The 12203-nt window shown below is 46.1% G+C and overlaps 1 protein-coding gene across 2 annotated transcripts in view; it reads right to left on the minus strand.

Moving 5' to 3' along the window:
* The window catches only part of Tshz2 (teashirt zinc finger homeobox 2), a 435121-nt gene that overhangs the window by 96450 nt on the left and 326468 nt on the right, over nt 1–12203 (minus strand). The window lies entirely within an intron of this gene.

Genomic DNA, 12203 nt, shown 5'->3' on the forward strand with positions numbered 1-12203 from the left:
CACAAACGAAGCAGGAAACTCACAAGCTCAGAGCACTCAAGGAAGCCAGGCTTGTGGCCTCAGCTCCTTCCGTTCTCCCTCCTCATCTAGCTCTGCCAGGCTCGCTGGCCTCCTTGCCAGTCTTTGAACTCAGAGGTCGTTCTTGCTGTTCCCTTTGCCTGGAACAGCTTCCCCAGCATCCAGGCTCACTTCTCCAGTCCACTCAAGTCACTACTGAATGTCCCCTCTTCCATGTGGGCTGCCTGAGAGGCGGCACCCCTGGGCCCTCACCCTTGTTGTTACCTGACCTAGTCCTTGTCTATGTGCTGAGTGTCTGCCTCTCTCCCCTCTAACAAAGGAGAACTTCAGGGAAACAAAGATTCTGTTTCCATCAGTGCCTAGAATTGTGCCTGGCACATATGACATGCTCCAAGTTTTATTGATTGGATGGAATAAAGTAAAATGCTTTATATTAAATAAGTTTTACCTGTTGAAATGGCCAGTATCATCCTTGTTTCCCCTCACTTTGGTCTTGAGAGGTGAAAATATGTTCCTATGTTGTTATTGATTTGTGCATTCATTTTTAGATAACATCATAGTGATAAAAATTCCCATGGAGTCCAAAGCATTAGTCATTGTGTATGAAGATCTCATGGCCCTTGGCTACTCAGTCTCCCTAAAGAACCCCCACCTCCAACAAAAAACACACAACCCCCAAACCAAGAACCAAGCAAATCACTGGGCAGGAATCCTTGGGGTGCTTCTACAGCTGCTGCTGGCACCCTTTGTCACAAAATGACTGTGTGTGTCCCACTTGTAAACTCAGCGCTACATCATGTATGAGTGAGTGTAAGTTACTCTATTCAATCACTGTTTCATTGTTATTAATATCTTAAGTCCCTGAAACAATCAGAGTAAGTAGATTTGTTCTTGGTTTTTGTTTCTAGCATAGGTTTATCAAAAAAAAAAAAAAAAAAAAAAAAGCAAAGCTATCAGGAAACTTCATTGAGACTCTCAGGTGTCAGATAAAGTGAGTCAGTGAGTCAAGCCAACCCAACCTGGATGGATTAGGAAGAAGAAATTTCTTGCAGAATTAGCAAAATTCTGAATTATTTGGCATTTGCCAAGCAAGGCACTGTAGAGTGCTAGTTAAGGGAATCAGCCCTGATCCTGGTGTGTGGCCTTAAAGCTGTCTGTCCTTGATGAGCTGTGTGGCCCGGGCCCCTCCTCTGCCAAGTGCAGCTGATGGTGGTGGTTCCTCATGGCGCCATTGCCAGGACTGCAGGAACCAACACGTGCACATTTCCTGGCACAGAGCAAGCACCAGATGCTGGTGTCTATCATGGTTATGATGTGACGAGACACGTGGTTCTGTGACTTTCAAGAGCGTGCTGGCCAAAGGAGGGGAGACCCGAGCAGAGTACAGTCTACCTGTCGACCCCGTGCTAACCATAGCCACATCTAATACGTGATGGCACCTTCCTACTCGCCATGCCCTTCACCTTGCTTCTCATTTCAAAGCTGTGACAGTCTTGTGAGGGAAGTCACTGATGGCCCCGCAGAGGCTGAGCTGTTATCCACCAAGGCAGGGCCAGGCAGGGCTGGCGTGAGAGCAGTTAGGCGACAAAACATCACAGCAGGGTATGGAGTCACACAAGTGCACGCACCTGCAGAAGGCAGAAAGAACTCTTCTACATGACTTAGTTTTTATGATATATGGACAGATGGGATGACAGGGAGATGCACGTCTGTGATCCCAGGGAGTTGGGAGGCTGAGGCAGGAGGACTCAGTGCCAGAGAACTCTTGGGTTCAATCCCCAGTCCTGGCCCCCCCCCCCAAAAAAAAAATCATATCAACTCTTGAGAAACATTCTCAGGGGATGTTGGGACTGGATGGCTTGACTCCTGGCAGGACTGAATAACTTCCCCAGGGATGTGGAATTTAGGCATCCAACTTTGAACACAGACACTTAGCAGTTCATCCCCTGCCCTTTCCTCTACATCGGAGGGTTGACTATTAAGCGCTCCCTGCCTTCAAGGGAAGAGGAACTAAATCTTGGCTGATTCTGGCTTTGAGCCTGAAGAATCTATGAGATCTGCAATTGCAGAAGAGCAAAGAACAAAGAGGGAGAAGCTCTCTTCCTGTGGAGGTGATGGGAAGTTCTGTTCTCTAGAAAAGGAAGGATCCTGTATCATCAAACTGGAAAAGGATTCAAGTCAATAGCAAAGCATGTGGGTTTTTAGGTGGCCCCTGGGAGCTGGGAGACTTTCAAGAAGAGACTGATGCTAAGAAGAAGTTGGATGGGGACTCGACCAAAACCGCAGTGAAGAGCACACATTTTCCTTGTCAGGATCCAGCATCTAGAGGTCATCTCAGCATAAGTGACATCTTGTCCTGAGGTTTGCTTGACTACACTCTTAAGTAGAAACCCCCACCTGCAAACACCAGACACAATAACCCCCCCGCCCCACTGCCCCGAAAGGTCATGGGGTGGGACCCTAGTGGAGTGGCAGTTTAGAAATGCTGGTGTGTGTATTTCAGGGGCACATACTGAAGAAACCATCTGGAGCCCTCCTGAGCAGAGAGAGCTGCTAATGGCACTCCTGTTACACATACGTGCGTTATGCCAAGAGCCTGGGGTTCAAAGCCGTTGGCCACGTAGAAGAGTGTTTCAGATCCAGAAAATGGGCCAATCACTTTTGCCCAACTGTGACTCTTTATAACAAAAGCTCCCTTTATCCTCAGGCCCTGGCTTCCTCAGGAGCCAGAGAAATCCACAAACACGCAGGACAAAGCTTTTCTTGACTGATGGGGAGTCGGGCATCTCTAGAAATGGACAAGCCAATTATGCCCCCGTCTCAGGGTGGCTTCTGCACACTGGCCTTGTTGCTCTTGGCTGTTCTGCCTCTTGGCACATGGGGCCAGCCTCCTGGAGAGCCGCCATTAGCGTCTCCGTGCTTTACAAGGGGCATCTCTTTGCTAAAACCTGAGCCGTTCCAGGCCACGGCAGGTTGACAGAGGACTTGGCCATTGCTACAGAAACAGAGTCATTAGAAGTAATCAGGCCTCGGCCCAAATAGTGGCTTGGATGAAAGAGGGTCGTAAAACTCCCGCTGGAAGTTCCGCTGGAGTTGGCAGCGCAGCCTGTAAACGTTGGGGCAGCTCTGCCAAGGCAGTGCCCTGCGCCAAGACCCGGGGCTCCCGAGCCAATATGTCTTTCCTATCTGGGGCTTTCCCGTTGCCATTTCCAGCAACATGCTATTCTGAAGCTGTTGAAGGAAAAAGTATCACAAAGTCAACTACTGACTTTGTGTGTCCGGGTGTGTCGAGAGGCTGGATAATCCTGACTCGTGACTCATCTTCTCTCTGCACTCCCTCCTCTCCCTCCCTTCCTGTCTTCCAGGCAGGGAATGATGGCTGTGGGGGACGCAGAGGGCAGGACGGAAAGGAAACACCCCAGTACAAATTCCTGGCTTTTGATTAGAAGATACTAAGAACCAAGGGAGCTTGAACATCTTACATGCCCAGAACTTTCCCCAACTTGTGTAAGATCTCCAGGGAGGTGACAAGACCCCAGGCTTGCTTTGGAAAATTGGAACATATGCCAACTCTGAGCTTTGTCTTTCCCCATGGTGACCCCCACTGCAGCTCAGCTGGAGCATCTCTGCCATGGACAGACTCTCCCTAGCCCTCCACCATGAAGTGGTTCCCTTGGCAGCCACGGAACCTTGGGGTCTAAGACTGAGTGTCTTTGGCCATTTATCTCTGTTGATCCAGGTCTTCCCTTACCTGAAAGGCAGGTCAATGCCCTCCCCTCAAGCCCTCCTTCTTCCCCTTTCCTGTTTTAGTTTTTTCTATAGCATTTACTACCATTTAACAATCTACATGTCACTTACGTACTTATTTTGTGGTGCTGAGGATTAGGGCCTTGTGCATGCCAGGCAAGTGCTCTACCACTGAGCTACATTCCCAGCCCCCATGTTAGTTTTTGAAAACAGTTTGTCTTGGTCTCAGTTAACCTGATGGAGAAAATGATGCTGTCTATTTGGTCCACCACTGCATGCGCAGTGCCTGGCATATGCTCATCAAATATTCATTGAATGAGAGTGGGGACGTTTCCTGAGTCTCGTTTCTACTTAGAGTGGGAAGCCACGCGGCATGCCTTCACTTGCACCTGGGCAGCTCCCCTCATTCATTCACCCACTTTGTTTCTGTGATCTCATCTATGAGCCTTGGAGCCTGGAGATTGGTTTAGTCTCTGGTGCTTCTTCAAAGCTGGAGCACTGACTGCATCTCAAGATGGGCCCAGGGTTGAGAGGGGAACCTCAGTCTTGGGGGGCAACTGGAGAGGGGTCACCAACATCCCAGTGATGCACTCCTTGGCCTTGAGCAAAGTCAAGACCTCAGCAGAGCCTCCAGGGATGCTCTAAACTCTGTCGTGCTTACTGTCCCCCTTTGAAGACAGATCTTTGCAACCGCCTCAGTGAGGGGTTGCTGAAGGGGACCTTGAGACAAAGACATGAATTTAAGTTGTTGATGGTGGAGATGATCCCAGGGGGCACTGCTAGGGGTGCCCTGTAGTCAGAGGGAAAGATGATGGGTCCAGCCAGGATGTGTGAGCAGTCAGTAGCCACCAAGGGCCACTGAAGCTCCTGCCCACAGGGATCTCTGGAGATAGCAACTTGGGGCTTCAGATGGAAGGTGCACTGTTGTTCAGCTACCATGTGCCATCAGTCAGGGGCTGCCTCTGGGGCATCATGGTCTCCCAGGATGCTGTCCTGTCCTCTGTAGGATCCAGAGTCAGGAAGGTCCCTGAGGCCCAGGTGGGCAGGTGAAGGCAAGGGACAGGGATGAGTGCTGGGGGAATAGGTAGGAGCCCCCTTGGAGTCTTCTACATGCCCCAAACCCCATAGACGGTAACTTTCATATAATATGATTATATGCATTTTAAGATTCTAACACTTGGATGGACATACTAGGCCACATGATAAGGACATCAAATGCTCGTCTTCATACCCAGAAGCATTGAATGGCACAGCCACAACAAACTAAGAGCTGTGTGTTATATGGGGGACTCAAGCGCCACTCAATGTCATCTTCACACCTGATTCCCAGGTAGGCTGAGCAGGTCTTGGCATGATTAGAACAAAGGGCCCTTCCCTCCGTTACAGATGGTTCCGGGCTTGTGAAATTCCCAGCATGCTCTGTGTGCTGATATCAAGTGGACACAGACACCAGGCTCAGAGGATTAGAAGGAGGAGCTTCACCTACGTAAATGTCCAGTGGACATCTAGAAGTCGGGATGCCAGACAATTCCACAGGGTGTGGGAGCATCCTACATACAGTAGGACACTTGGCCTCTCTGGCGCCACTCAAGACTGGTGTCACTCCTCAAGTCTTTGTTAAATCTGATTCCCCAAAAGAGTTGCTGGAAGGCTGACGGAAATGCTGTCATTCCCACTTATAAACCACTGATCAAAAGAAAGGGTGGGTGAGGAGCCCCGGCAATGACTGAGACATGATTTCCAATTACCCGAGATCAATGGGAATCTGAAATAAAGATTTAAGCTTAATGACGAAAAAGAGAGTTTGTTTTGAGGGCCTCTGATGTCCTGGCCAGTTCCACATCCATCGTGCAGCAGAGAGGAATGTTGGAGAAGCCACAGCCTATGACACACAGCTGCAATTCTTTCTGGCAGAACTATCATTTATCACCAGGACAATACCTGCCTATTATGTTGCAGGCCTGGGGAAGATGCTAAAAAATATCATTTCTCCCAGAGAACAACTCCCACAAAAGTGTCATTCTTTCTTGACCCAGCATCTAAATTCAAAGATCCTGGGCAAATGACAGAGGAGCTTGCTTATTGTTGGGTGTGTGCACCAGCGCAGAAGAATCTGACCGGCTCTGGGGTGTGCTCTCTATTTACCAGCCCTTCAGGGCTGACAGTGAAGGAAGGGATATCGAACACAGTCATGCCAGGGCAGATCTTGGGGGCTGGGTGGGCAGCAGCTGCAGAGTCAGTGTGTAGAGTTCAGTGCCTGTGGATTCTCTCTATGCTTCACTAGTTCAAGAGCAAAGACTGAACTTGGCCTCCAGGGTGAGAAAAAGAAGAGGCATAAGGCAGCCCTGCTGGGCAAACAAAGCCACATTAGCCAAGGCAGAGGGGAGCCTGGCGAGGGCATGGGGCTGGACACACAAGTCTTTATACAAACTTTCTTGTAGCACAATGCTTGCAGGAGCTGACTTTGGAGTCACAATGCCTGAGTTTGAGAAAAAGGCACACTTATACATTGCTGGTGGGACTGCAAATTGGTGCAGCCAATCTGGAAAGCAGTATGGAAAACTTGAAATGGAACCACCATTTGACCCAGCTATCCCACTCCTCGATTTATACTCAAAGGACTTAAAAACAGCATACAACAGGGACACAGCTCTATCAATGTTTATAGCAGCATAATTCACAATAGCTAAATTATGGAACCAACCTAAATGTCCTTCCATAGATGAATGGATAGGGAAACTTTGGTATACATCCACAGTGGAGTATTATTCAGCATTAAAAGAGAATAAAATCATGGCATTTTCAGGTAAATGGATAAAGTTGAAGAATATAATGCTAAGTGAAGAAAGCCAACCCCCCCAAACCAAAGGCTGAATGTTTTCTTTGATATGAGGATGCTGACTCATAATGGTGATTGGGGGGGTGGGGGGTGGGAAGCATGGGAGGAATGGAGGAACTTTAGATAGGGCAAAGGGGAGGGAGGGGAAAGGAGAGGGCAAGGGGGTAGGAATGATGGTGGAATGAGTTAGACATCATTACCCTAAGTACATGTATGAAGACATGAATTGTGTGAAAATACTTTATGTACAATCAGTGACTTGAAAAATTGTGCTCTATATGTATAATGCGAATGAATTGCATTCTGCCATCATGTATAACAAATTAGAATAAATGATTAATTTTATAAAAGAAAAGAAAAGAAAAAAAAAGAATGCCTGAGTTTGACTCCCCAGATCTATCGTTGACAAGCTCTGAGTCTTGAATAAGATACTTAAGTTCTGGAAGCTCAGCTTCCCCATCTGAAAAATGGGGATAATACTAAATATTTGGACTTTGTAATTATGCCTAGCACAGTGCCTGCAACACTGTGAGATGTGCTCCAGGTTGGTATTATTAAAGTCTTGACAATAATCACAACTTTTTGGAACAATGAAGTAGCATCTGCATGTGCTGGGAATAAAGCCAACTGTTACGGCCACAAGCTCGATGAAGTGAGGGTTCTACATTTCCAGCTTCCAGGAATGGTGACCAGCACTGTGTTCAGTGCAAAAGGGAAGCTCCAGAAATCCTTGTGGATTTTGATTAACAAGTCGTGGAACTCGTGGTCAGAGGACGTGGAGCAGGCTGACCAGGTAACCACAGCCCACTGGTTCTAGTACCATGCCAGTGGAATCTGAGGACACACACGAGGACAGCTGTGTAACATGCAATGACGAGATCAGAGTCAAAATGCAGTTCAGGGGCTGGGGATGTGGCTCAAGTTGTAGCGCACTCGCCTGGCGTGCGTGTGGCCCGGGTTCGATCCTCAGCACCACATACAAACAAAGATGTTGTGTCCGCCGAAAACTAAAAAATAAATATTAAAGAAAACTCTCTCTCTCTTAAAAAAAGAATGCAGTTCAGGTTCATGCTGAATCACATTGTCTGAGCTCAGCCTGGTGACACACACCTGTAATCCCAGCAGCTCAGAGACTGAGGCAGGAGAATAGCAAGTTCAAAGCCAGCCTCAGCAACTCAACAAGACCCTGTCTCAAAAAAAAAAAAAAAAAAAAAGGGTTGGGGATGTGACCTGGTGGTTAAGTGCCCCTGGGTTCAATCCCTGGTATAAAAAATAAAACAAAAACTGACATGGTGTGTAATACACTACACATTACATATCCTAGATTTACAAAGATGCCATTTTTCTCCTCTTCCCTCTGAAATCTTGGTTTTTACACCATATTGTCCTGTTGCAGGGAAATGTAGCAAAAGGCATTTCTGTGGGCATCAATGTTATGGCCTTGAACTTGGTCTACTGAAGTCAGTGCTGCTGTGTTTATAGACCCTTTCATTGGCCCCAGAGACTGAAGACCTCCTATAGGCGACTCTCCCTGTGATGTGTGCTGAGACTCTTCCCAGTGTATGACAGGGCTGAGCGAAGCCAACCCAGGTCCTGTGGCCACGTGTCACGGGACTTGGGCTTTCCTCTTACCATCTCAGCACGGTGTGAAGGCCCTTGTGATGTGGCTCCTGCCTGCTCCCTGTCATCTCCTACTCTCCCTCTCCCCTCCATTTCTCTTTCCCATCCACCTGGTCTTCTCTCTGTCTTTCAAAAGCACCAAGCAGATGGCTCAGAGCCATGGTGTTGCCTGGGCCCTCTGCTCTGATGCTCACCATGTGACACAAATAAAGGTTACAACAGGCTTGTGCCAGCACAGTTCAATATTCTTGCCAAATGAATATTGGTGCCAAACTAGTCCTGCTGGATTTACCAAGTGAAAATACAGCACACACAGTAAAATTTGAAATTTGGATCCATAATATACTATTTTCACATAAGTATGTCCCCTGCTGTCCTACTTGTGAAAACATTTCAATTTTCAGAAATTTTGGATTTCAGAATCCAAAGGATTATGGATCTATATTCTGTTCTCCATCTTAAGGATAGGAGATTGAGGTACAGAGAGGTTGAGAAACTTGGCTAACATCACATAGCTAGAAAGCCAGACCAGATTTGCCCCTTGTCTGTCTGACTCAGACACTGTTGGGTGTCTCTTTACGAAACAAGGTCTCTGATACCGAACTTCTTCATCTGCAAAGCAGGGCTGCTACTCTTACTTTGTGGAATGGCTACTAGGATCAGGAATAATACAAAACACTTGGTATGTAGTACTTCCAGACATGGGCTACAAGGACGGCTGTGGGAAATACTGAGAGGGAGTGTTTTTAAGCAGAAGCCTGTCATCTTGGGAAGGTGGGTGGTGTTACTCTTTTTTAGACAGATGTTCACAATAGATGTTGGGTTTTGGATTTTTAAAATAATAAACAACCTTCAAAGGAGTTTTGGGTTTTAAAATAAAATGTTTCAAAGCAGCCATTCATAAGGGAAGGACAAAGGATTTTGCCACCTAGATGATCTGTCAACTGAGCGAAGTTTTATTTTTCCTTCATCAAGTGGCAAAGGACCATTAAAAAAAAATCTCTAATGGGTGGATGGTTTCTACAATTTTTTTTTCTCTAAGTCTTTTTACTTTATGCACAAATTGGAAATTGGTGGACTTTCCCATCAAAGAGCTGGAGATTAAAAAGAAAAAGGATGAAGGGGTAAAAAAAAATAAAAGAATACAAATGGGAGTCACTGCCTGGTCTCAACAGAACCCATTTTACTAGGTTCAGTGATTGTGAAAGAATCCACAGCTGGACCAGGGGCAGTGGTGCACGCCTGTAATCCCAGGGGCTCGGGAGGCTGAGGCAGGAGGATTGTGAGTTCAAGCCAGCCTCAGCAACTTAGCAAGACCTTGTCTGTAGATAAAATATAAGTAAGGGCCGGGGATGTGGCTCAGTAGTTAAGTGCTCCAGAGTTCAGTTCCTACAAACAAAACTTCACACTGGTTTTGTCTTTTTCCTCCCAGAAGCAAAATTGGTAAATTAAAAAGATGTTAAGCAACAGATGAGAAAAGTATCATTCTCGTTTCACAGGACCCGTCTTGGTGTCCTGGGCACATTATGGCCCTGATAAGAGACTTGAATCCTTGATTGGAAAAGTGAAAGTGAAAATAGCCCAACTCTCGGAGTCTTTCCAGGAATAGTTTCCAACTTGGAAAATGTCGACGAGGTTTAGAGTGGAATTAGCATGTTCTTTCATAGAAATATCTTCCTCTGGTCTCTGCCTTCTGTTCGGTGGCCTGTGCCACCTACTTCTGGTTTGTATGCCTGTTGCATTCTGGAGTAGACAGACTCCGAAGGCCCTGGAGGCACTTGGGCAGCCTCATGATACAAGTCTTGCTCCTCAGAAAGCTGAAAGTCTTGTGGGCTGCACAAATAAGGACATGGAGCAATCAGTGCTTCCGCAAGAAGGAACTTGCTATAGCAAGCCCAGAGGCCTATTTTAGTTCCTCTTATTCTCAAATTGGGACAATCACATTTTCACTGGCCACACTCCTTCTCTCTCTCTCTCTCTCTCTCTCTCTCTCTCTCTTTCCTGAAGCTTGAACCCAGGGTGCTCTACCTCTGAGCTATATCTCCAGCCCTTTTTATTTTTTGTTTTAAGAAATGATCTCACTAAATTGCTCAGGCTAGCCTGGAACTTGCAATCCTCCTGCTTCGGCCTCCTGAGTTGCTGGGTCAGCAGATGTGTACTGTTGTGCTTAGCTGTGATTATTTTTGAGCACAGATAACTTCTAAAAAATGTTTGTACCAGAAGTTAAACATGTTGTCATTTGTCTTTAGTAGCTCAAAAATTATTTGTGTGTCATTTTAAATGGTATTGAAAACATGCCTTTAAAATCTAGTTTTGTTCTAGTTCAAAATAAGCCTAGATTAAAAGACAAGGGTGACAACAAAATCTTATTATTATTATTATTATTTTCATTGTTCTGGGGATGGAACCTGGGGCCTTGCACAAGCTAGGCAAGGGCTCTGCCACTGGACTGCACCCCCAGCCCATCAAATTCTTGATGAATTAATTATAATATCCAAACTAATGACATGAATTTATTATGGAGTTATTTATGCAGAATGTTTATTGTCCTATGTAATAATGATTAGTGAAATAATCATATAATCCACGTTGGTCTCTGAAACAAAGAGAATTAAATTCATGCCCACTTGTAGAAAATGAGTGATATGTTTGAGCAAATTCATTAGTATTAATTCAGCAGAATTTTTTTCTAGGGATTTAAAAAATTATTTTGATAGAGAAAAAGACAGAGTTTGGTGTCCTTGAGGGAAATACACACACAGACACACACACACACATACACACACCTGGGTGTGCTAAGCACACAACTTTGATACCAGCAACTCTGGAAGCTGAGGTGGAAGATCCCAAGTTTAAGGCCAGTCTGGGGAATTTAGTGAGACCCTGTCTCAAAATGAAAAGGGCTGGGGATGGAACGCAGGGCAGGGGGCTTGCCTAGCATGTGGTAGGACATGGGTTCAGTCCCCAGTTCCTAAAAATAAATAAATAAAATACAAAGGGCTGGGGCTGAAGCTCATCGTTAGAGTGCTTGCCCTGTATATGCAAGGCCCTGGGCTTCATCCCCAGCTCTGAAAACAAAACAAAGTCCAAAATGCCAAGAAAATCTTTTGCATAGAACTTTCCTTTCCAGTTGTTGTTTTTTATTCATCTTTGTTATTATTACTATTGTTATTATTTTCTGTTTTCTGGGAAAAGTGTCCACATGCAGCACTCCACCAGTAAATAAAGAAAGACAAGAACTGAGCACTAAGAAGAGTCTGCTGCACCACTCAGCCTGCGTCCAACCTTGGGGCAGCCAGGGCCTCTTAACCCCTTTGTACCATGGGGGTCTTTGAGCACCTGATACAAACGGGAGCTCTTGCCCCAAATGGACGTGCTTGAAACACACTGTGAATTTTAAGGAGTTGCCCTGCTCCCTGGCCAGCTCATCGCCATCTAAAAAAGGTTAATAGTTCCTCCTGTAGTCAAAACTCTAGAACACCATTCGAATAGCACCAGCTTATAATTAGGGTCCAGTGCAAAATTCAAACATGCAGCCTCTTGTTAAAAAATTGTTAAGCTTTTCAAGATGGTAACTGCAGAGTAGTAAATGAAGTCAGCCCTACTTCCCAGTGTAGAATGGTGGTGAAGATTTCGAGTCCAGGTTCTGCACTTCTGGAGCTAAAATTACAACCCTCTCTCTTTTTGTGGTAGTGGAGACTGAATCCAGGGCCTTGAGCGTCCGAGGCAAGCTCTACCCTGCGCTATAACCCCTGCTCCTTTCGTTCTTTCGAGACAGGGTCTGCAGGTTGCCCAGGCTGGTGTGGAAGATGCGATCCTCCTGCCTCAGTCTACCAAGCAGCTGGGATTTGAGGTATTCACCACCTCGCTGGGCTATCACAGCCCTCTTTAAGATTCTATAAATAAATTACATGGTGTATTATTTTTCTTCTTGGGGTTATGGTGAAACATAAATTCACTAGTATTAGTCAATCCCTAA

This window comes from Marmota monax, unplaced genomic scaffold (genome assembly GCF_021218885.2).
Source record: "Marmota monax isolate L192 unplaced genomic scaffold, Marmota_monax_Labrador192_F-V1.1 WCK01_AAM20220418_F8-fsc00014, whole genome shotgun sequence".
Lineage (NCBI taxonomy): Eukaryota > Metazoa > Chordata > Mammalia > Rodentia > Sciuridae > Marmota > Marmota monax.